Here is a 21,171-nt window from a genome sequence, read left to right as displayed (position 1 = left end):
CGACTTCGCCGAGTTCTGTGTTACGGAACTTGCTCCAGTCGACGAGTTTGTGCTTTGATGTTTTGCCGTTGTTCGGGTTTCCATTGAGATGAGCCAGCGGTAATTCAATTTCGATTATGAAGTGATCGCTGCCCAGGTTGATTCCCGTATTCCTCCACTTCGCGGTGCCACCTTCGGGCAGCATCGCAAAGGTGAGGTCCGGATTTGTACCCCGGGCAACCGATGTTCCGATCCTTGATGGATGGGCAGGATTGATCAGTAACGTGAACTCGGCTTCGCCGGCGTCTTCGAGAAGGTTCCTGCCCTTGGACGTGGTGGTCGTGTAGACGAGCTCTCGATGTTGGGCGTTGAAATCGCCACATATTACCGCGGCAGCGTCTCCTCTCTGGCCAGGTCTTTCTGTGCTTGTGATGTGGCACTCTTGATCTTATGGAAGAGAGTTTTGAATTTCTGCTTTCCATGTCTTGGATTGCTACAGATGTTAGCGATGAAGACGGTGGTTGATGTCTTCTTATTTCTTCCAACCCCGGGCTCCTCGTCCTTTGCCGCTAATCGCTAGCTTGGTGACGCACAGCTCGATGGCGATGTCCCTGATGTCCAGGAACTGTTGGTGTTTCACGTGGGCGATGCCTTTCCGGATGAACGTGCACACGCCATGCACCACACCCTTCCCGCATGTGCGAGCGGACGGGGGGCAGGCGTGTGTCCGATACCCTGGCAGCGTCGGCGTGTCTTCGGTGTGGGTTTCTTGGACAGCTATCACGTCCGGGCGAGCCGTCGGTGCCAGTGATATCAAGTACTGTTGTAGGATTGCTTTTCGGCACCGGAACCCGCTGGCGTTCCAGTGCCAGATCTTGATCTTATTGTTGCTGTCCATTATGAGGGAGAGCCTTTTGTGTTTGGCAATATTGATGCACCGCTTCACCAATTAGCGGTTGCAGCTTCTCGGGGCTCAGGGCCCTCTCTAGCGCTTGCTCGATTTGGAGCTGAATCGTTTGCGCAAGTTGTTGTTGGATGACTTGGGTGCATTTCATGAGGATTCTCTGCTCGAGGCCCTCGAAGCTCTTGCCCCATTTCTTTATAGCTCTCGCGTTCCAACCGATCTTCTTACTGAAGCTCCCGTAGCCGAGAGGTTTGGTCCTGTCTCCGTTGTTTGTAGCTGCCACCAAGATGACCGAGGCGCTATCATCTTCTTCCCCGTTGCTTTTGCTTTCTAGTTCCTCTTCGGGTTGAGCTTCCAACCCTCTTGCCACCGCAACCATGGATGCCCTTCTCGGAGCCTTCGCTTTGGCGGTGAATTGGTAGGTCTTAGGGGTTCTAGTGTTGACAAAGGCGTTGCCCGCGATGTTCGTTGGGGTTCCGTTGTCATCCTCATCGGCGTCTGTCGCCATCTTGTTGGTGGCTTTGTTCCTTGATCCCCCCTCTTGAAGCCTTCTAATGGCGTCTCGTTGTTGGTCGATGACGCCTCGTTGTTGTTTGATGGTGAGCTGCATCGCCGCCATCGCCGTCTGGAGTTCCTCCATCGCCTTCTCCATTTTCTTAACGGTAGCTTACAACTCCCGCGTCTCTTTCTTGCATTGTTCGCTGCAGCCGCTGCTGCTTGACATCTTGCCAGGCTCCTTCAGCGTTGCAGCTGCTGCTCTGTTCGGGGCCCCACTCTTTTGCGTCATCGCCACGCGATTGACGTCAGACTTGTTTGTCAGGCTCAGGTACGCTTGCACCTGCGGCTCCGGTCTTGGCGGACGCGCTTCTTTCGGTCTTCTGGAGGTGGCGTCAGCCCACTTCACGTCCTCCGGTCCTGCTCTGCTCCTATCGCGGCTCGCCACGCCGTTCTGTTCGTGACGTGTGCCGCTGGCTCCCGGCTCCGGGAAGTCGAATCTTCTAGAAAGCGCAGCCTCCCCGGGCGCTTTCGCGGGCGCCATCTCGGTTATAGTTTCGGTGTTCTGTGTTATCCTATGCCGCTGCTTGATTTGTAGCGGCGTTTTGAATTTGTTCTTGCATTTGCCCGCGCCCGTGACGTGGGAGCCGCCGCAGAACTCGCATCTTGGTTTGCAGTATTCTGCATGGTCTTCTCCTGGGTTCTTTCTACCGCAAGCGAAGCACACCCTAGCGTTCGGAGTTGGGCACACATCTTTCCTGTGCCCTATCTGACCGCATGTAGTGCAGACTTCACGGTGCTGTTTGTACAGCGTACACTTCGTGACAAAGCCACCATACTTTACGTAGCGCGGTACTTTGTTTCCTTCAAATAGAATTACCACCGACTCAGAATTTCCGAGCCGGTGTGCGGCCATAACGGTGGGGTTATGCTTGTTCACTAGGAACCGAGTGATCTGTTCCTCGGGTTCCTCTCTGCCCACTCCACTTATTACACCCCGTGAGGTGTTGTCTGGGGTGCTCTTGATCAAACGTTTCATACGTGTTCCTCCACCGTGATATTACGGATCGATCCGTAGCGAAATGATCTCGCTTCGCTAGGAGTGCTCAGCACTATAATGTTCTGAATGGCGTTCGGCGCAAACGAATCGTCCCCCGCTTCTTCAATCTTAATGTTAGCCGCTGTTATGATGGCTGTGCGCAGCGTGGTCATTTTGGTGCCGCTCACTACGAGTCCCCCGCGAGGCCTAACAACTACGCGGTGCTCGTCTTCTTGGCGAAAGTAGGCATGCGGGCTGACTTTGCCATAGTAGCGTTCACTTTGGCAACGTACTGCGCTTTCTGCTCGCGCCTACGCTCCTCCTTCAACTTAGCGTTCGAAGCCGAGAGATACTTGCTCGGCTCACCTGTGGTTAGGGTATCCCGCTGCGATGGGCTGCCCGTTTTTTGCCGTTTCTTCTCGCGTCGAGAGGCCACTACAGTCCAACCCGCACACGAGTTCGGCGGGTCACAGTCACTGTTCACCGCGGTAACACACTGTCCGATGCCGGTGGTGGTCGGGAAACCGTCGCCGATCGTCGTCGAGCAGTCCCCGCTGGCGTCGAGTCGTGATCTGGTCGGTTGTTCGGCGGCTTTCTTCTTCGCGGCGGTTAGGCCTAGCTGACCACGCCGCCTCTTGCGAGCACAATCCGCACTTATATCCGCGGCCGAGGTGTCCATGGCTTGGAATTTTTCGTAGTGTTGGTCTTCCTCGTCGTTCCGAAGCCCGGAGAGCTCTGGGAGGCCTCCAAGGCCACCCCGAGTGCCGCGCCGACCGAGCACATGGTCGGAGCTAAGGTAGCCGTCGTTAAGCATAGCGGGGCCTCGCCCGCTTCGCACATGAAATCGCTCTAAAACTGCCAAAATTGGGTGAAATGGCCCAAATTTGGTATTGACGTGGTCCACTCACCGAGTTGATCACTCACGTACCAAAATTAGTCCTGCAGGGGTCGATGGTCCGCCGAAAATTAGCATTTCCTATGGAGCCGATGTGAAGCGTGACCGCTCGCTCCGCGCGCTCGCAGCGCCCCTCGCCCATGGGTAGAGACAGCTCGCAGTGCGGTGCATAAGACAGACCGGTGCCACCGGGCTCGATGACGTCGTTGAGGTGATGGCGTCAGGCAGGCTCGCTCGCTGGCCTTGACACAGATTGCTTTTGCAGATACAATGACGTTCGGTGTGGACTCCCCGGCATATCAAAGTGTCATTTAAATTCGTCGTCCATTCACGTAACATAATACCAATTTTGGTATACGTTCAGTGAACGAAACAGCCGCGAGCACGCTACGAGCATAGCATTTAGTCATGCTTTACCAGACACTCAAATCATGATTATCATATTTGGACGTGTTATTTACCTTCGTCCTCCGTTCACGTCAAATAATACCAGATTATACACTTAGTGAGCGAAACGGCCACGAGGACGCTTCGAATGTTGCATTTAGTCATGCCTTACAGGGCACTCATATGACGATTAACATGTTTGGGCGTGTCATTTACCTTCGCCGTCCGTTCACGTCACCTAATACCAAATTTGGTATACGTTGTGCGAGCGAAAGGGCCGCGAGCATGCTATGAACGTAGCATGTAGTCATGCTTTACAGGACACTCATATATCATGTTTGGACGTGTCATTTACCTTCATCGTCCGTTTGCGTTGCGTAATACCAAATTTGGTATATGTGAAGCTGGTGCTGGCGTGTAGTAATGTGCGTGTAACAATGTGCGTGGCGTATAGTAATAACTTACATGACACGCACGTCATGATTTTCATGTTAGGGTCAGTCACTTGTGTTCGCCATGCAATCGTGATATGCCATATCAGTTTGGCAACATGCCATGTGAAGGAAACCACCGCAAGAGCTGCAGGACCATGAAATCTAAATCATGACATTCATGACATACATATCAAGATTTTTCTGTTATGACCAGTCAGATATGTCCTCCATAGTCATGTCATGCCATACCAAGCTTGGTATCGATACCATTATCGAAATGGTCAGGAGAGCTAAATGTCGTAGGTGGATAGATAGATAGATAGATAGATAGATAGATAGATAGATAGATAGATAGATAGATAGATAGATAGATAGATAGATAGATAGATAGATAGATAGATAGATAGATAGATAGATAGATAGATAGATAGATAGATAGATAGATAGATAGATAGATAGATAGATAGATAGATAGATATCAAACTGCCGAAGTTTGCTAAGAAACACTTTGCTTCGCCTTTAATAGCCATGGCGGCCACTGGAAATTTTCGTCCGGCGCTTGTCCTCATCGTCAGCATTGCGTGTCCTTTCGATGTGATGTTTCATAATCATGAAATCACCTATCAGTGCTACTGAACGCGATTTAAAGAGAACTCACCGTCACTGCTGAGGAATATGAAGGCGATCACCATAACGGCACCGCCGATCAAGAAGATCGCAAGCAAGATGGTCACAGCCGACAACGAGGACTCGTCACTGCGCGCGAAAAAGCGTGCAACCAAGCAGAATTATTGATTGATCACCGTTAACAGCGCAACAAAATGAACAAAAGTGAAGCTAGAGGACAAAGACAAGCACATTGTGTTGACAGTGAGGTATACACCGCCTCGTGCGCTTCTTTTTCCACTTAAAACGAAGCTGGCTTATTCGTACAACGACCCCCCTAAAAAAATTACCATCCTCGACGAGGACGTGCCACAGACATGACGTGAATATCTAAGAATTAAAACCGTAACAGTTAGCACAACAACAAATACGTGTGATGACATGACGGGGAGCCGAACACCCTGAGTATCACGAAAGAAGCCTAGGGAACGCGAAAGGCAATGGCAGCTGCGTGAACTCCCCGAACTGACGGAAGGCCGATGACAACGACGATGTACCTATAGAAGAACTACGAGAGGTGCGAACGTTTGGTTTCAGCGTGAGTTCCTGTTTCGGGAGTTGGGGCATGCGTTTCGTGTGTCTGACTCTCTGCGGTTAGACTCGAGCCTAGCTAAAGCCTATAGGAACCACCTATGAGCGATCAGATTAGTCTTGAAGACAGTACAGTTTCCATGTTTCACGACACAGTAGAAGCCTCGCCGACTTTTAAATTTTTTTCTAAAGGCTGCAGTGACTCGTATAACTACTGTCTTGTGCAAGTCATACGGGAATGCCTAGGAAGCTTCTCAGACATTATTTTACACTGTAACGTGCAACATGAACACTGGAGTTTATTGCAGAACTAACGCGGCCTGCACTAACGAAAACGCTGGAGTCTTCAATGCCACAAGAACATATTTCGACGTGCCTTACAGTTGATCGGATCGCGACGACCAACGACCGCTCTGCACGCTGTCAGTCTACGCCATGCAGTATCTTGTAGTCCGACTTTTTGTTTTCCGAGTATACGTTAGCCCCATAAAGACTTCCCCAATCGATTCCCAGTCTTGTCACAGCAGCGTGACATCTGGTGCAGATGCTGGGGTGGCCATGTTCCGGACACGCACGCTAAGCCGTGATTCATTTCCAAATTGTGAAGAAGAAGGGAACAAGGAGGAAGGCAGCACGGATGTCGAATTTCCGCAGGCATAAAAGACTACAGTTATAACACGGGAACTTCCCCGACAAGTTGATTCAATGAAATTTACATCTCGCCATCTTGTTTCCGCCTCCCACTGCTTCTGCACCACCGCAACCACGAGCCAAAACATCGTTCCAAACACCTGTGGTAAGATGCTTGCGTGAGCGCCATTGGAATGTCCACACTGGAAGCACAGGTAATTAATAAGTACGTATATTCTATAAGGATTTTACGTGTGCCCCTTCTATATAATAATGTGTGGGTTTTTTGTTAAAGGAAACTGATGAGAGAGATTGTTTGGGCAGTCACACTATAGTTACGACACGTCTCATGCAGACGTTGGGTTTGCTCTGGACTACGGGCGCTCCACACATATGTCTGCAAGAGGGAAAAAAACAGACCGGCGAAGCTTTAAATAAGCTGCGCAAGTCTTTAAAAAGCAGACCTGGGTAATTCTGAAGACTAACCTAGTTGTTTCTAGGTTGCTTCTCAGTACAGAAAGGTCCTAGTTAAACCAGAGAGAGTTACACGACATCGATCTACAAGTTCCGAAGACTAGGCGCACGATACAGATACCGACGGGCACATCGTCGATGGCGTACACGCCTCCCACCGCTGCAGTGTCTTCTCGAAGTCCTCACTGCTGTTCGAATTATTATGCTCTCGTTCTACATATGTGTACAACGTGAGCGAAGATATATCTTCGCGCTGTGGCACAATGATTGCTTGGCAGCCATTTGTTGTTAGCCTGACTGCTGCCTTCTTCGTTTTTGGCGGACCAGTGGTGAGTGGTGGTGTTTAATCAAATTTATGTGGCACATACACGCTTATGATGACGGCAGTCTTTTGGTTCGTCGGGCAAGGAACGGTTTGCAAGCCAGCTTTGCCGTTTAGAGAACACCGTATTTTCGCCTACTGCAGGGTTCCAGATGCCGACTTTAAGTTTGATTCAAACACTGATACGACAATGTCGTCTCAATAGCTATGAACATGTTGCCATTGACAATAACTGCCATTACTGGCCAGTTGAACTGCGCATTAGTCAAGTTTTGTTGTAATTTATGTGCTTTCATACAATTACGGGCACTTATCGAACTTGACATCTTTCTGTTAAGAAAAACATTATGTTCTAAAAAAAACGTCGCTGAAGCACCCCTGAAGCACTCTCGGTGACTCCAAAATTCGCGTGCCACAAGCTTGTTATCACGTTTGTACAATCTATATCAATAAGTGGCGTTATCACTGAGCATTTACTTACTCTGGAGCTGCCACTGGAAAGAATGAAAAAAAAAAGAAGGGCGTCTGAGGTGCTTGATTTGATTTGATTTGTGGGTTTAACGTCCCAAAACCACCATATGATTATAAGAGACGCCGTAGTGGAGGGCTCCGGAAATTTTGACCACCTGGGGGTCTTTAACGTGCACCCAAATCTGAGCACACGGGCCTACAACATTTCCGCCTCCATCGGAAATGCAGCCGCCGCAGGCGTCTGAGGTGCGTCCAACTATAGAAGAATACTTAAACCTGGTTGTGCATACACCATTTTTGCAATCTGAAAACGGCAAATTATGACTTAAAGAGTACTTAGGCTAACTTTTCGAAGCTGACTTTACCTCGACATACTGATCTCTGTCGTACAGACATGGTTTGGATCAATTGTGATGCTGAGAAGGTGCTCTAGATATACATATATATTTTTTAATCTTAAAGTCGATTTACGCATGGAAGACCTCCTGACATTGACACTATATAATTTGTCCTCATGCTGCGGTATTGATGCGGGTGACTTCATGCACCAGTATGCCTAGTTTTGATACCGTTTGTCTGACACCTAAGGACGAAAAATGGCCGCTTATGTGCCACCATTGGAGTCTCAGAGCAGAGTGGCCGCGGGCATAGGGTTTCCTAAATATACAATGGAGGGAACTCTGGCGCTATAGTTTCTATGGGAGCTGCAACGCGCGGCGCTTCAGCGAGCATTGGGAATGATGGGTAGTGCACGTATTTGTCTAATCTTCGTACTTCTGGCTCCGTGTGTGTTTGTGTGTCTTGAAGCTGTCTTCTCACTAAACAAAAATGAGGAAATGTTCAGCGATAGTAATTCATCGCCTTATTTTAGGCTTATCATTTTGAATTGGGTTACAAAGTTTAAAAGGGTTAGGTCTTTCCTTCGAAACAAAACCGAAACACGGCAATAAACGAAGCCACAAGTTCGATTTGCCGCTCGCAAGTACGAAGACTAGACAAACCCGCGCACTAATCATTCCCATGGTCGCTGAACGATTGCATCGCCATGCAGAGTCCCCTCTAGTTAAATTTAGGAAACTCTGTGGCCGCGAGAACGTCACGATGTTTTTCACGAGCATGTGACGAGAAGCTCGTACCTGTGTTTAGAAAAAAGTGGTTAACGATTTAGAGAATAGGTACTCTACTATGGGAGAGCATAAAGCCGTCCCCTGCATCAAATGTTCAACCGCACACACATGTATGCACACAAGCACCTTGTCGGGACGTTATGGTTCAGTAGGCTTTAAAAGGCCATTCGTATCATTTCTATTTTTGCCTTAGTACCAAAAATACTGCTATAAGCACTGGTTTATCTTATTCATGCGTGCTATTAATATTACGCGTATAATAAAGATAACCTTTTGTCGAAAAAATCGGATAATTGCGCTTTTTTAGGCTGTCAATTTTTTAAAGTTTATTTGGAATATGTTCTTACATGCCACTTCACACACACACACACACACACACACACACACACACACACACACACACACACACACATATATATATATATATATATATATATATATATATATATATATATATATATATATATATATATATATATTGCTCCTAAGGCGCTGAAATGATTGGTTATTCGCTGCATCCTTCTTTGCGTAAAGGCGTGTCGCGAAGTATGCAATTACGCGTGACCGACTAAATAGCGATGCATTCTTTGGATAGGGTGTTTGATGCTGAAATGTTTGAAGTATTACGCGTTTTCAGTTAGAGAGCCGTGGCCAGAGATAGCACCGATTAAGTTATGCCATCTGCAACCATGCGGATGCTGGTAAGACTTACCCGAAGTGCTGCTGGAGTCGAAGCCTGAAATGAGAGAGAGAAAAGAAAGGGACAATTAACAAATTTAAGCCAGCTCCAACCTAACTGAAAAATGTAAGGAACTGCTGAGAATTGATTTGCGTTTGTTTCTCCTTGCGTTTGTGTTGTGTCTGGCTGCTCTTTTCTTGTTATCATCAAGTGTGCTTTTTGATTTTCTTTTTTACATCGCATGGTCTCATTTGTGCAGTTTTTTCTGCCGTTAGCTACTAGATAAGAACGCTGGATAACAGATGGGTAAGGAGACGTTTTTATAACTTCAAGAAGCTGATCAAAACGCATAAATCATCAGTGAAGAGTGATATACTAGTCGAAGAGAAACCGATACTAGATTTTTTTTAATTTCTTTCGGTGGTGTCGGCTCTCGGAACAAACGGGCGCTGTCTCGCGGTCTTGAAAACCGAAGACTTGTACAGGTCGGTCCACTTTTAGAGAGAATGCGAGCGCGTGGCCTGCGCTCTGCGGCGGCTGCCTAGAGCACCATCAGCGGACAGCTATAAGGAAAACACGCTCACTTTCCGCGTCATCAGTCAAGATAACGATTCATGGCCTGCTAGCGATGTTGGGCAACGCCTGCAGCTTGCGCCGTGCTCGCACAGCATATTCAATAGGTGACCGATAACATGGGCAATCGCAGGGAACTGTGGGATACGACGGCTTCCGGTTCGACGCACCACGCTGATTAGCAGCGGAACGCGCGCATTTTCGTACCGCCCTGTTGAAAAAAAATAAATACCTCTCCGTGCAATGTCGGTGCTTTAGAAGTTTTTTTTTTGTTTTTGCTAACCGTTATTGTGAAAATTGCAAGCTACGAAAGCAATTAACGGTATGGAAACGTTTTATTGTGCTAAGATGATCTGCAATGCACTTATGCTGCTCGGGGGTACTTTCAGTTTGGCTAGCAGATCAGTCGATACAGAAAACAGTTTTCATTGTATGATACGTTACTGCGGATAAAACATCACAATTTTAAAGATCTCAGGGGATGGGGATGACTGTAGCAGTGTGCTAAATGTTCATTTCGGGATCGCTGCTTCGGCTGCTTCGGCCGACATCGCCGGTCGATCGGCATGAAGCGCAGCACTTTTTGAGCGAATTGAGATATCTTTTTTTTCTCACCTTGTGCGGGCTATGAGATGAATTTCTTAGTCGAAGCCATATGCTTATATAAATGCTGATCTTGATTAAGCTGCGTGGCATGGCGGCAGTAAAGCAATACAGTCAGACATGGACGGCACCGAATAATCTAAACCCTGCGCATGTTTAACGCACTTCTTCCTTTGATTGCCGTCCTGGCGCACAGTTTGACCAAGATAAACGTAAATGCACTCCTCCAGCGCTTCGTGTTAACTCACTCTTGAGCGAAGCTTTTCCCTTTTTTGTCATATATATGGGTGCAATGCCCGACGCACATCTCGTATGGCAGGTAGATTTCGCCCGCGCGTTCCCTTAATATATTTGGTAGGCGCGCCAGCGCGACAGTTTAATTCTCAATATGATATTCACAGCAAACTCATACGTAGGCTTTTTTTAGTGTGGAATACACATGTATATGTGATGAAATTCTTTTCGCACACTCTGGATTTAACGTTCTGTGTATACCCAAGGCTACCTGTCGCCGTGGCTCTCTTCACAGCCGCGGTCCACCTCATTTTTCTTTCTTCGTTTTGTGGCAATCGATTCATGCGTTTGCCTTTCACGCTCGAGTTGGAGCAGCCAACGGCTCAACAACCGACCATGGTTTATCTGGACGAAGATTAACGGGCAACCGCGCACGCGAATCTCGAATAATCTGAGCCTTGCGGCGAAGCGGTTCACCGTCGTCTACTCTTCTCGAACCGGAAGCCGGTAACAGACGGTTCATCCCACAATCCCTCGCTCTTTTACCGGTCACCTATTTGTCGGCAGAAGACGACGCACTGCAGGCATCGCAGCGAAGAGGAAGTGCAATCTAGCAGCGCTTGCCTAGCGGCCGTCACTCGCTATCTTGTTCAGAAATAGATTACACCGAAAGCGAACGGGGTTTTTTTTTTTTTCAACTGTCAGTTGATGTGCAGGCTACGTGCTCACGTGTTACCTCTAACAGTGGACCGACCTGTACATTTATTCCCTCACTTTTACAACGATGATATCACCAGTCGAATCAAATATTTCCCTAGTGACACGCTGAAAACAACCTTATACCGTAATCCGATACAACACACGAGGATAACAGCAAGGTAGCGCGAATGCGGCGTCACCGACGTTCGACTCACCACGAGCGATCCGCGGAAATCGACCTGCGGTGTCGCCACCCACAGACCCTTATTGCTGGAGACGTCCGTCAGCGCCCGCAACAAACAGAACCCCCCCCCCCCCTCCAAAAAAAAAAAAAAGACTCGTTACAGTTTTTCGTGTGCTGGCCTATACCCCACCACCGATCACGTGGCGCTGCTGGCGCATTCGCGCTAACTCTAAACAGCGGGAACAGAACAACTTTTCACTGGGCGGCTGTTAAGCCTGAATCCGCGAGACGCGCAAGTGGCATGGGGTGAAAACGACAGTAGAAAGGGTGATAGCACCCCTACATCATGCATACAGCATAAAAGTAAAAGTAAAAGTGTGTAGCAGGTAACCATCAGAAACTTACCTGACACTTGAGACATCTGGCTGCCAGCTGTAAGAGAGACAGGAACATCAATGCATTAAAATTAGGCAATCGTCACTCTATGCGGCCGCGCGAAATACGCATTTGACCGATTTTGCTGTCACATGGTCGTGACGTGTACGAAGACAGCAGTGTGCTTCTTGAAAGTGAAACACTGCATTTGACCGAGCTTCTGGCCGTGAAACTGAAAATCAAGTTAAAGCAAGCAATGCACCCTAAATACACCGTTCGGCGCGCAGAGCGCAGGTCGCCGTTAATGTGATCATCGTTGAAGCGCGCTGTATCACGCGAGGCTTATCGCTGGTAGTCGCACAAGCTCTGTAGATAGCTTGAGCGTTCGCGTCCTGCGCAATCTTGACAAAACGATCGATACACTACAAACGTGATGATTCTCGAACACTGAGGCACGATCTGCACCGAGTATTGCTTGCAGTCTCTGTGGGTTTAAATTGAACGCCTCAAAATAACACTCGTGGCATTATGTCCCTTCACATTTTAATTAATAATACATTATCAGTAAAAAGTTCTGGTTCTTTACCTAATTAAATTCCGGAAAATGGTTGTTCTTAAATCCTACACATCTGTATAAGCGGCAAGTACAAGAGGAAAAATAACTAACCCATTTGTGATAGAAATCGCTATAACACGAAGGCGAAATATGTTTTTACAGAGGTATACTTGAGCGTTTGCTGTGCATTGGTTCGACATCGCGGGCCCAAGAAATGAGTGCTCTATAGCAGCTTTCTTCACATGTAATGAGACGCGAAGAGCGGCAGGCCGCTCGAAACTTGAAGCACGTTCTTGAAGCAGAAAGGGCGCATGAAAAGAACATACACAGGATGAGCCCGAACTAACCACGGGGATACGCTCGGCTTATTGCATGTCTGGCGGTTGTCTCGTCCACGATGTCCTCTCTTCGATGCTCGCTCGCTGATCAGAGACCCGTCCACAGACTTCCCTAACCGTCTTACAAACTTTGCTTCTCTGTCTCTTTTAATTCCTTCTCATTCCTTCCCCTGTGAGCTACTGCATGCTGAGGTTTCACACTCTGATGCTGACAGTTGCGGGGCTCACTTTTCATTTTTTTTTTCTATTTAAAAATCAGTACCCTCCTTTTCAAACTACCAACTGTGACAGCTTGACACTTAAAGCGCCCCGCCGCGGTGGTCTAGTGGCTAAGGTACTCGGCTGCTGACCCGCAGGGCGCGGGTTCGAATCCCGGCTGCGGCGGCTGCATTTCCGATGGAGGTGGAAATGTTGTAGGCCCGTGTGCTCAGATTTGGGTGCACGTTAAAGAACCCCAGGTGGTCTAAATTTCCGGAGCCCTCCATTACGGCGTCTCTCATAATCATATAATGGTTTTGGGACGTTAAACCCCACATATCTATCAATTGACACTTGAAGCGTTCTGCTGAAACACAAACAAAAGCGCATGGAACAAACGCACAGCTATACACGGGATGAGTGCGGATTAACACGGTCACAACTGTTGCCTGTGTGTGAGCAGCGCGCTCCTTTCGAAAGCGCGGCCGGTGCAGTGGCCGAAGTGACCTTCGTGCTGCCTGACTTCAACGCGGACTTGTGGTGAAAGCACACGACCTAAAAACCACCCTGATGAAAAGGTGGGAGCGCGCGCGTGAGCTACGAGGCCTCGTTGAAGCGCCCGCGCATAGCAATGTGTGGGGCGGCGGCTTTTAGAGCGCGCTCTTCGCGTCATCATAGTAAGAACAGGCTAACGTCACCAATCTCTGACCAGCACTAAAGACGTATATGAATAGCTCACGAATAGCAAGCTGAGGAACGGACGCTGTGTGGCCGAGTCGGTTTGCGCCATGTGTTGTGGAATGAGGGGTCGTACGCTTGACTCCTGAGGACGGAGCTTTTAAGTGTGAATACACTTTATAAGCGACCCCAAACCATCCACCGCCGTCGGCGGCGTCCGCAGTCTTCTCTCTATCTTTAAAAGAAAGAGGACTTGGCGGGCCACGGACGCGACGCTGATATCGGTGTCAGTAAGGCGCCTTATACCCCCTCCCCCTTCGCTCGCTCCTCCGCTCTCCTCGCTAGCTGCAGCTGCGCGTGCACCCCTCTCTCTCGCGCGCCCGCCTTCTCTCTCAGTCTCCCGTCGAGAGCGGGTCGTGAGGGGGAGTAGAGTTAAAATCCGTTGGCATTCGCCAGTGAGTTAACGTAAACTCCCCCGTGTGATCAAATAGCGATTCCCAGGAACCATTACACCATAAAGGCACCACAGTGTGATTAATAAATATAATAGTGCGAATTAATAAATACCCCTCATAGCATCACCCCGTGTATTCGCACTTAACCATGTTCACCCTCGGGGAAATGCTTGGGAGTTTTATTTCTCCTAGATTTCTTTGTCATCTCTTAATGTATACTTTCGAGCGTCATATCCGTGACAGAAATACGTCATTGGAGCCGCAGTAGACCCCGGCATAAGACACTTGAATGGATTTCGTGTAAATATGATTCGAAATTATTACGGACAAACCTACGACACTTCCACGTTCTGTTACGCTTCTGTTTCGCTGAGCTTTCTAAGGGAGAAAAAAAAAGCGAGCTTGGTCAAATATAGGGTCAAATCTGCATCGCTACCTTCTATTTGCGAAGAAATTATGACAAACAAAGAAGTGCTGTAGTATGTTGTACTGTAACACTTGAAGGAGTATTTACACAATTTTGAGACATTTAAAACGACGCTGTGCGTTTCCTCGCTGTGCGTTTCCTCGCTGTTTAAGGCTCTCTACACTACGGAGTCAGAAAACCCGGGTAATATATTCCATTTTGTTGTTGTGCGTTTTTTCCTTTGAACACCAGCAGGCCTGGTCCAGCGCGATCTCGAGGAGTCAACAAAGCTTCACAGAGTTTTTAAACTCTGCAGGAGTTCCGCGTCCAGCCTAAGACCGCAAATATCACGGTCGGGGTCACAATAATTTGCTCATCGAACGCTATATGTGCACCAGACGATGGATCTGCCGCTACTACGTATACGTTCCGAATTGCTGTCTCCACTTGACAGCGCTCACGCTACAATGACTCGCCAATAAGAAGCCGCCCCTTGATATCAAAATTTGAAGATTCTTTTTTTATCTCTCTCTCTTCAAGGTAGCCGTATTAAGTAACGACAATTTAAATATATCTGAGATTTGTGTCAGTACTCCCTTAAGGACGATGCGCTGCAGCACACTTGGTAAGGCATTAGAGGTTGTACCATCGGGGAGCAGATCTGCTGAAAAGCATTTTGAGGCGCTGTCGGAGACAGCGTAAAGTTGCACCGACGTTGCATTGTGCTGCATTGCTTGTCCCCTCTGAAACCTTCCGAACAACAAATGGTACAAAAACCCACGTGATCTAAGTCATTGATGATGCCGTGTGATGACGTCATAACGATGTAACAAGTGCAAAGCGATCTGTGGCGAAGTCATTATGACGCAAGGTAGCACACATTCACGACGTAGTTGTTGACAAATAACAAGTGACCAATTGCCGGACGTGGTAGCACACATTCACGACGTAGTTGTTGACAAATAACAAGTGACCAATTGCCGGACGTGTTGTCGTTGTTCTAGAACCATTTGTTTCAGCCGATAAATACGAAAAAGGGGGGCGGGGTGGGAAGTCTCTTTTTAATTCCGAAGACTGCTAGCGACAGGTAACGCACGCTCTTACCCAGGAGACTCCTCCACTCGAAAACGTTTTTCGGAGTCAGTGCGCAGTTACCCCGAAAAAGGTGCTTTGCTCCTCCAAAAGACGAAATTAGTGCAAAAGTTTCCACATGGCACGGCAAGAAGGGGCACTTTTCTCCTGGTGAAGGAAAGCGCCCGTTTTTGGAGTAACCGGAGAAGTGTTTGTGTCCTGTGCAAACGACCCGTTGATGCATACATAGAGATGTTTCCTTCCAGATGGCGTCATAGCATGGCGGGGTGTAGTGGTTCAATAAAGAAAAAATGGCGTGTGTAGTGGTTAGCGTACGCGTATGCTGATTGAATTGCCGTGAGTTCGAATCCCGTGTGCTTGTTGTAAGTTTTCTGCAATTTATTTCTGAATGTTAGGTTTGCGAATTCATTGTACATGCAATCGAAAAACCAGCTTGATCTAATCACATGCCTGCACACACTTCAAAATGCTAGTTAGGTCAACTAAAAGCTTATTTTTGTTCTGCTAAAAATAACTGTAGCTCTCTTGAGTAACCACGAGAGGGCAGAGTGGCTGCGGAGTTATCCCTAAAATGTAATAATGGGTGTGACGGTTAGTTACTCTTCTAATGAAGCAACCTTCTAAACCCTTCTTCCTTTTTTTCTTCATAGAGTGCAGTGCTCCGGGGTGGGACCATTTCATTATTATCGTTATTCTTTTCTTTCTTTGCTTCTTCGCTCGGTTGCTACGGCTGAGCACATGTTCATGTTCGCATCACCAAGCAAATAAGGCATTGGAGATAAACGTTTCGCTACACCATTCATTTCTACTACTGAAGTATCACGCTCAAATTAGTCATGTATGCCTGTGAACGTGTTTTTTTTTTTTTTTCAGACGGGAAACGTCTTGTGAGCAAGCTTGATCCTGTGGCATCCGCGCTCCACTGCGCATGCGCCTCCTCTCTCCCACTCTCCTCCTTCACGCAGGCGTTCGGTCATCTTCTTTGCTCCTCCGCACGTGTAAACCCACTCTCTCCTCTCCCTCAACCATTTTATGTAAGTGCGCGCGCTCCACGGCTTCTATAAATTCTGTGATTCTCGCTTCGCTCCCGTTCAGATTAGTTGTAACGTCGGCGCCGGTTGCACTCCAACATCTGCCGAGATCTAGATCGCCCGCGGAGCAGCAACGGCGCTGGGCTCGCGAGGCCGAACGCAAGTGCCTCCGCAGGCTAGGTGATCCCAAACTCCGCGCCAGGGAAAACGCAAGCCAAGCGTCGGCGTCGAGCTGCCGCTACTGAGAGACAACGCGAGTCTACGGCGAGGGTAGCGAAGCTTTCGAGACAACTGCAGTGGCCGGGGACCGACCGAGTGACCGCACGATTCAAGCGACACTTCCTCGAGAATGCACAAACACAACGTAACAACAACACAAACACTAGATCTAACCGCGCACACTAACGGAAACACCGCGTGAACGTAAACTGAAATTTGGTGTGCACCCCGATTGCTGTTTCACATCTCCTCGTGACTCCCTTTAGGGGAGATGGTGTAATTTTCTTTTAAAGTTGAAGGCCGCAGCTCATTCTTTGGGTCCACATTTAGTTAGCCGGAGCCAAGGGTAGGCGTGGCGTAAAAGTGTGAACAATCGGTCTATTTGTAAAAGAGAAACTGATCCATGAGTTAGTGTACAAAAAAACATCATGCCAGCGGATATTGAACGAAAAAACAAATCCCTGCTCGTTGGTTGCCATTGATCGTTCATACCTTTGCAGCTTGTCTTGATGCTAACGGCCAAATTGATGTAATATTCTTAGACTACAGTAAAGCATTCAACACAGTTCCACACGACAAACTAATTATAAAGCTTTGGTTAGTTGGTATACCAGAATTATTTATCTCCAGAATCTCAGCTTATCTACTCAACCGCAACCAATATGTTAAGGTAGGAGAAAAACAATCGGGCTGCCTTCCTGTGACTTCTGGCGTTCCGCAGGGGAGCGTACTAGGCCCCCTTCTGTTTCCGGTCTACATTAATGACATTGTCAATGTAATTAGCACCCGGTACAAATTCGTTTATTTGCTGACGATTGTGTTTTGTTTAGAGATGTAACCTGCATTAGTGACCAATGTGATCTTAATACTACTTAGGCAATGTATCAAAATGGTGTGAACAATGGGGAATGCTTCTTAATGCAAACAAATGTGTGTATCTCCCCATAACGCGCAAAAAGTCCCATTAGACTACACATACAATTTAGCTGAAGCACCTTTACTTAAAGTAGCCACCTATAAATACTTAGGCATAACGTTAACAGGTACCTTATCCTGGAATTTGCACATAAATAACATCTGCTCTGCCGCTTTCCGTAAATTATGCCTTCTCCGCCACAAGCTCAAGACTGCTCCGCCTAGTGTTAAACTCCTCTCCTACTTTTCCTTAATTAGGCCTAAACTTGAGTACGCCTCCATAGTTTGGCATCCCCACACAAGAAATTAACGTTCAAAACCTAGAAAGAATCAAAGAAAAGCAGTACGATTCATATATAGTAAATTTATGTCAACCGACTCCCCCACTGCATTACTAACGGCAAATGGTATAGAACTATTACAAATTCGAAGAAAAAAAAAAGTCGGCTACAGTTTCTTTCAGACATAGTAAACCACAGGCTACCCTTAGACATTGCAGCATACGCATCCCCCTTGTTAAGCAGACCACTCGACACCACTATCCTCATTCCCTAACGCCAATCTTAGCAAGGACTGATACTTTTCGGTACTCCTTCTTCCCACAAACAATAGATGATTGGAATAAACTAACCGAAGCATTTCCTCAACGCCCTTGACCATTGTGTAAATACTCTTCTTCCGTGACTTCCTTGAATTGTATTATCACCTTGTTGTTCAATTGTTACTTTTTTTTAAAGTCATAAGCCGTCTGTCTTATAGCCAAGAAATCGTGTAAAAAACGCGTTGCAACCACGTTTTATTCTGTTATTTAGTGTTTTTCATGTATGCTCACCCTGCTAGGACTTTTTGTCCATAGTATTCTATAAATAAATAAATAAATAAATAAAATAATCCCACTCGAATGTCGCGATACTCTATGCACAGCCTGATCTTTATCTCACGAGCAGTTTAGTGTCTGACGCACGTAATTAACCTTTGCGACAAGGAAGGCAATGAATACGTGCGCGCAGGCGAACACAAAAAGTTCTCCTCAGCCACTTCATGCTTGCTCGGCACGATTGAAAATCGTCAGTTCTGAAGAACACTGCGGCCAGTATTCCGTATTCGGTGCAAACGGCCAAGGTGCCCGAGCTAAGCACCGTTCTAACACCTGCAAATGTAGAGGGTTTTGTTCCTCACTGACCAAACTTTAGTTTTCTCTATATAACGACTAGTCCAGACGTGTGACAAAACTGCTTGTTCTTGAACGCTACTTTTTTCAGAATAAAAATACACTGTGTTGTCATTTTAGCATTGACACATTTAAGCCAAAACAGTAATAAAGTATCAGAATTTCGTTCAAACATAGGGAACATGCAAGTATAAAGGCAGCAAAAGAACTGCAACCCCCATGGGAATGAGTAAAGAGGTTGTACTGCACAAGATAGGCCTTGATCTTGGTATTGATTGATATGTGGGATTTAACGTCCCAAAACCACTATATGATTATGAGAGACGCCGTAGTGGAGGGCTCCGGAAATTTAGACCACCTGGGGTTCTTGAACGTGCACCCAAATCTGAGCACACGGGCCTACAACATTCCCGCCTCCATCGGAAATGCAGCCGCCGCAGCCGGATCCGAACCCGCGCCCTGCGGGTCAGCAGCCGAGTACCTTAGCCACTAGACCACCGCGGCGGGGCTTTGATCTTGGTATTGTGTTTTGCGTAAGTTTGCAGTTTTTAATACATCTGAGGACATCAGCCTTATGGGGCGTTCATTCTTAACCCAATAAAATCGATGCATTTGAGGAATCGCAGGAATGAAATGGAAATGCCAGGCCATTCCCGGAGTGGAAATGGACTAAGTTTTTCATTCTGAGGAATAGAATCGGAAAAGAATGGCGGTGCCCATTCCGCAACACTGACCAGTACTAATCAGAGTACACGCGAACGACGAGAGGCGTAGAGCGATACGTTTCGCTGGCCAAGCTTCTTGCATAGCTTCCACGGCGTTGCACCTGATGTGTGAAACGGAGTATATAGTCGCGTGAGTTTTTGTACCACTTCCTTCACTTGTCATGTTTTCCTCAATAAGCTCGCGCAACGAGTCATTTGATATTTCGCCTTAAAGAGAAGAGAGAACTGCATCGAAAAAAACTGGCGACGAATCAAGAAGCGTCAGGAGCCACAATGACGGGCGTGCACTTACCCACGCTGTACTGCGATATCTCAGCTGAAATAAAAGAAAAGGCATTATTTCGATGTGATATTGTTTTCTCTCATATATGGATCTCATAGTGGATCATCAGGTTCGAATCTCTGTACTCACTCATGATTTCGTTCTTGTGTCGCTGCTTGTGCTTCGAGACTTGCTTAGGAGCTCAGCGCCGTGTGGTGGTCGATGCCTTGAGCACAGCCACTTTTGAGGGGGAACCTGTTCACGAGAAAAACAAAGTGTTGAAAAAACAACTGAACTTTAGATCGACATTAAAAAAAAGAAAATGCCACGTTTTTTTTTTCTTAGTGCGAAGCATTTCTTGGCGAACTTCGGCGACATTGAACGTATCTATTAAATGCGAAGCATTTCTTAGCGAACTTCAACGACTTTGAGCGTATCTATCTATCTATCTATCTATCTATCTATCTATCTATCTATCTATCTATCTATCTATCTATCTATCTATCTGTCTCTGTCTGTCTGTCTGTCTGTCTGTCTGTCTGTCTATCTATCTATCTATCTATCTATCTATCTATCTATCTATCTATATATATATATATATATATATATATATATATATATATATATATATATATATATATATATATATATATATATATATATATATATATATATATATATATATATATATATATCCGCTTACGTTTGGGTGCTCTCATGGCCACCCCTTAACTAGGCGTGAACCGAAATTGGCATGAGAGGGTAAGATGATTTGACGAATATGACGCGCTGGTCAAGACATGAATAATGTCACAATCCCGCCGTGTAAGTTGTCAATGAATGAATGCAAAAATTTATTACAAATATTTTTTCCGGTGAAGGTGGAGCCCTCATTCCAGGGCCCCTGTGGCCTTTGCCATCTTGCAAGCTCTGTCGATCAGCTTGAGCTGTTCTTCAGGCTTAGAGCAGGACAGCGCAGCCTCCCACTGCTCCGGTGTTGGTGTACAGTTTCTTGGCACTACCTGTGTGTTGGTAGGCCCATGTCACGTGGTAGTGTGGGGTGTTCTCGGAATAGCGGGCATTTGTTGGCGTATATTACCGGATAGATTTTACTCAGAAGACTGAAATTGGGGTACGTATTAGTCTGCAGCTGTCTCCAGGAAACCGACTGCTCTCTGCTGAGATCTTTGTGAGGAGGGAGATATATCCTCTTCAGGGCTCTTTGGTGTTCTAAAATTGCTCCATAGCGTCTAGTAACTGTGACCGGTTCCTCGTCGTTGTGCGTCCCCCTGGTTGGCGTATTCTCGGGCAATGGCGTCGGCTCGCTGGTTCCCTGTCACAGTCTCATGGCCTGATGTCACGCGATGGAGCAGCTCGAGAAGTTGATTTTTCTTCCCTTGAGTATGCGTATGGCAGCACTGGAT

The 21,171-nt window shown here is 47.1% G+C and overlaps 1 long non-coding RNA gene across 1 annotated transcript; it reads right to left on the bottom strand.

Annotated features, from left to right (window-relative positions):
- Positions 1 to 9,066: 9,066 nt before the first annotated feature.
- LOC142795652 (uncharacterized) lies at positions 9,067 to 19,999 on the bottom strand. Its single transcript, XR_012893195.1, has 4 exons — positions 19,898 to 19,999; positions 19,778 to 19,801; positions 11,732 to 11,758; positions 9,067 to 9,090 (listed from the first exon to the last, which is right to left on the bottom strand). It is a non-coding gene; the product is annotated as an uncharacterized LOC142795652 (long non-coding RNA).
- Between the last annotated feature and the right edge of the window lie 1,172 nt (positions 20,000 to 21,171).

This window comes from Rhipicephalus microplus, unplaced genomic scaffold (assembly GCF_043290135.1).
Source record: "Rhipicephalus microplus isolate Deutch F79 unplaced genomic scaffold, USDA_Rmic scaffold_789, whole genome shotgun sequence".
NCBI classification, from domain to species: domain Eukaryota; kingdom Metazoa; phylum Arthropoda; class Arachnida; order Ixodida; family Ixodidae; genus Rhipicephalus; species Rhipicephalus microplus.
Note: the sequence above shows the minus strand (reverse complement) of the source record. Positions and strands in the feature narration are given on the sequence as shown.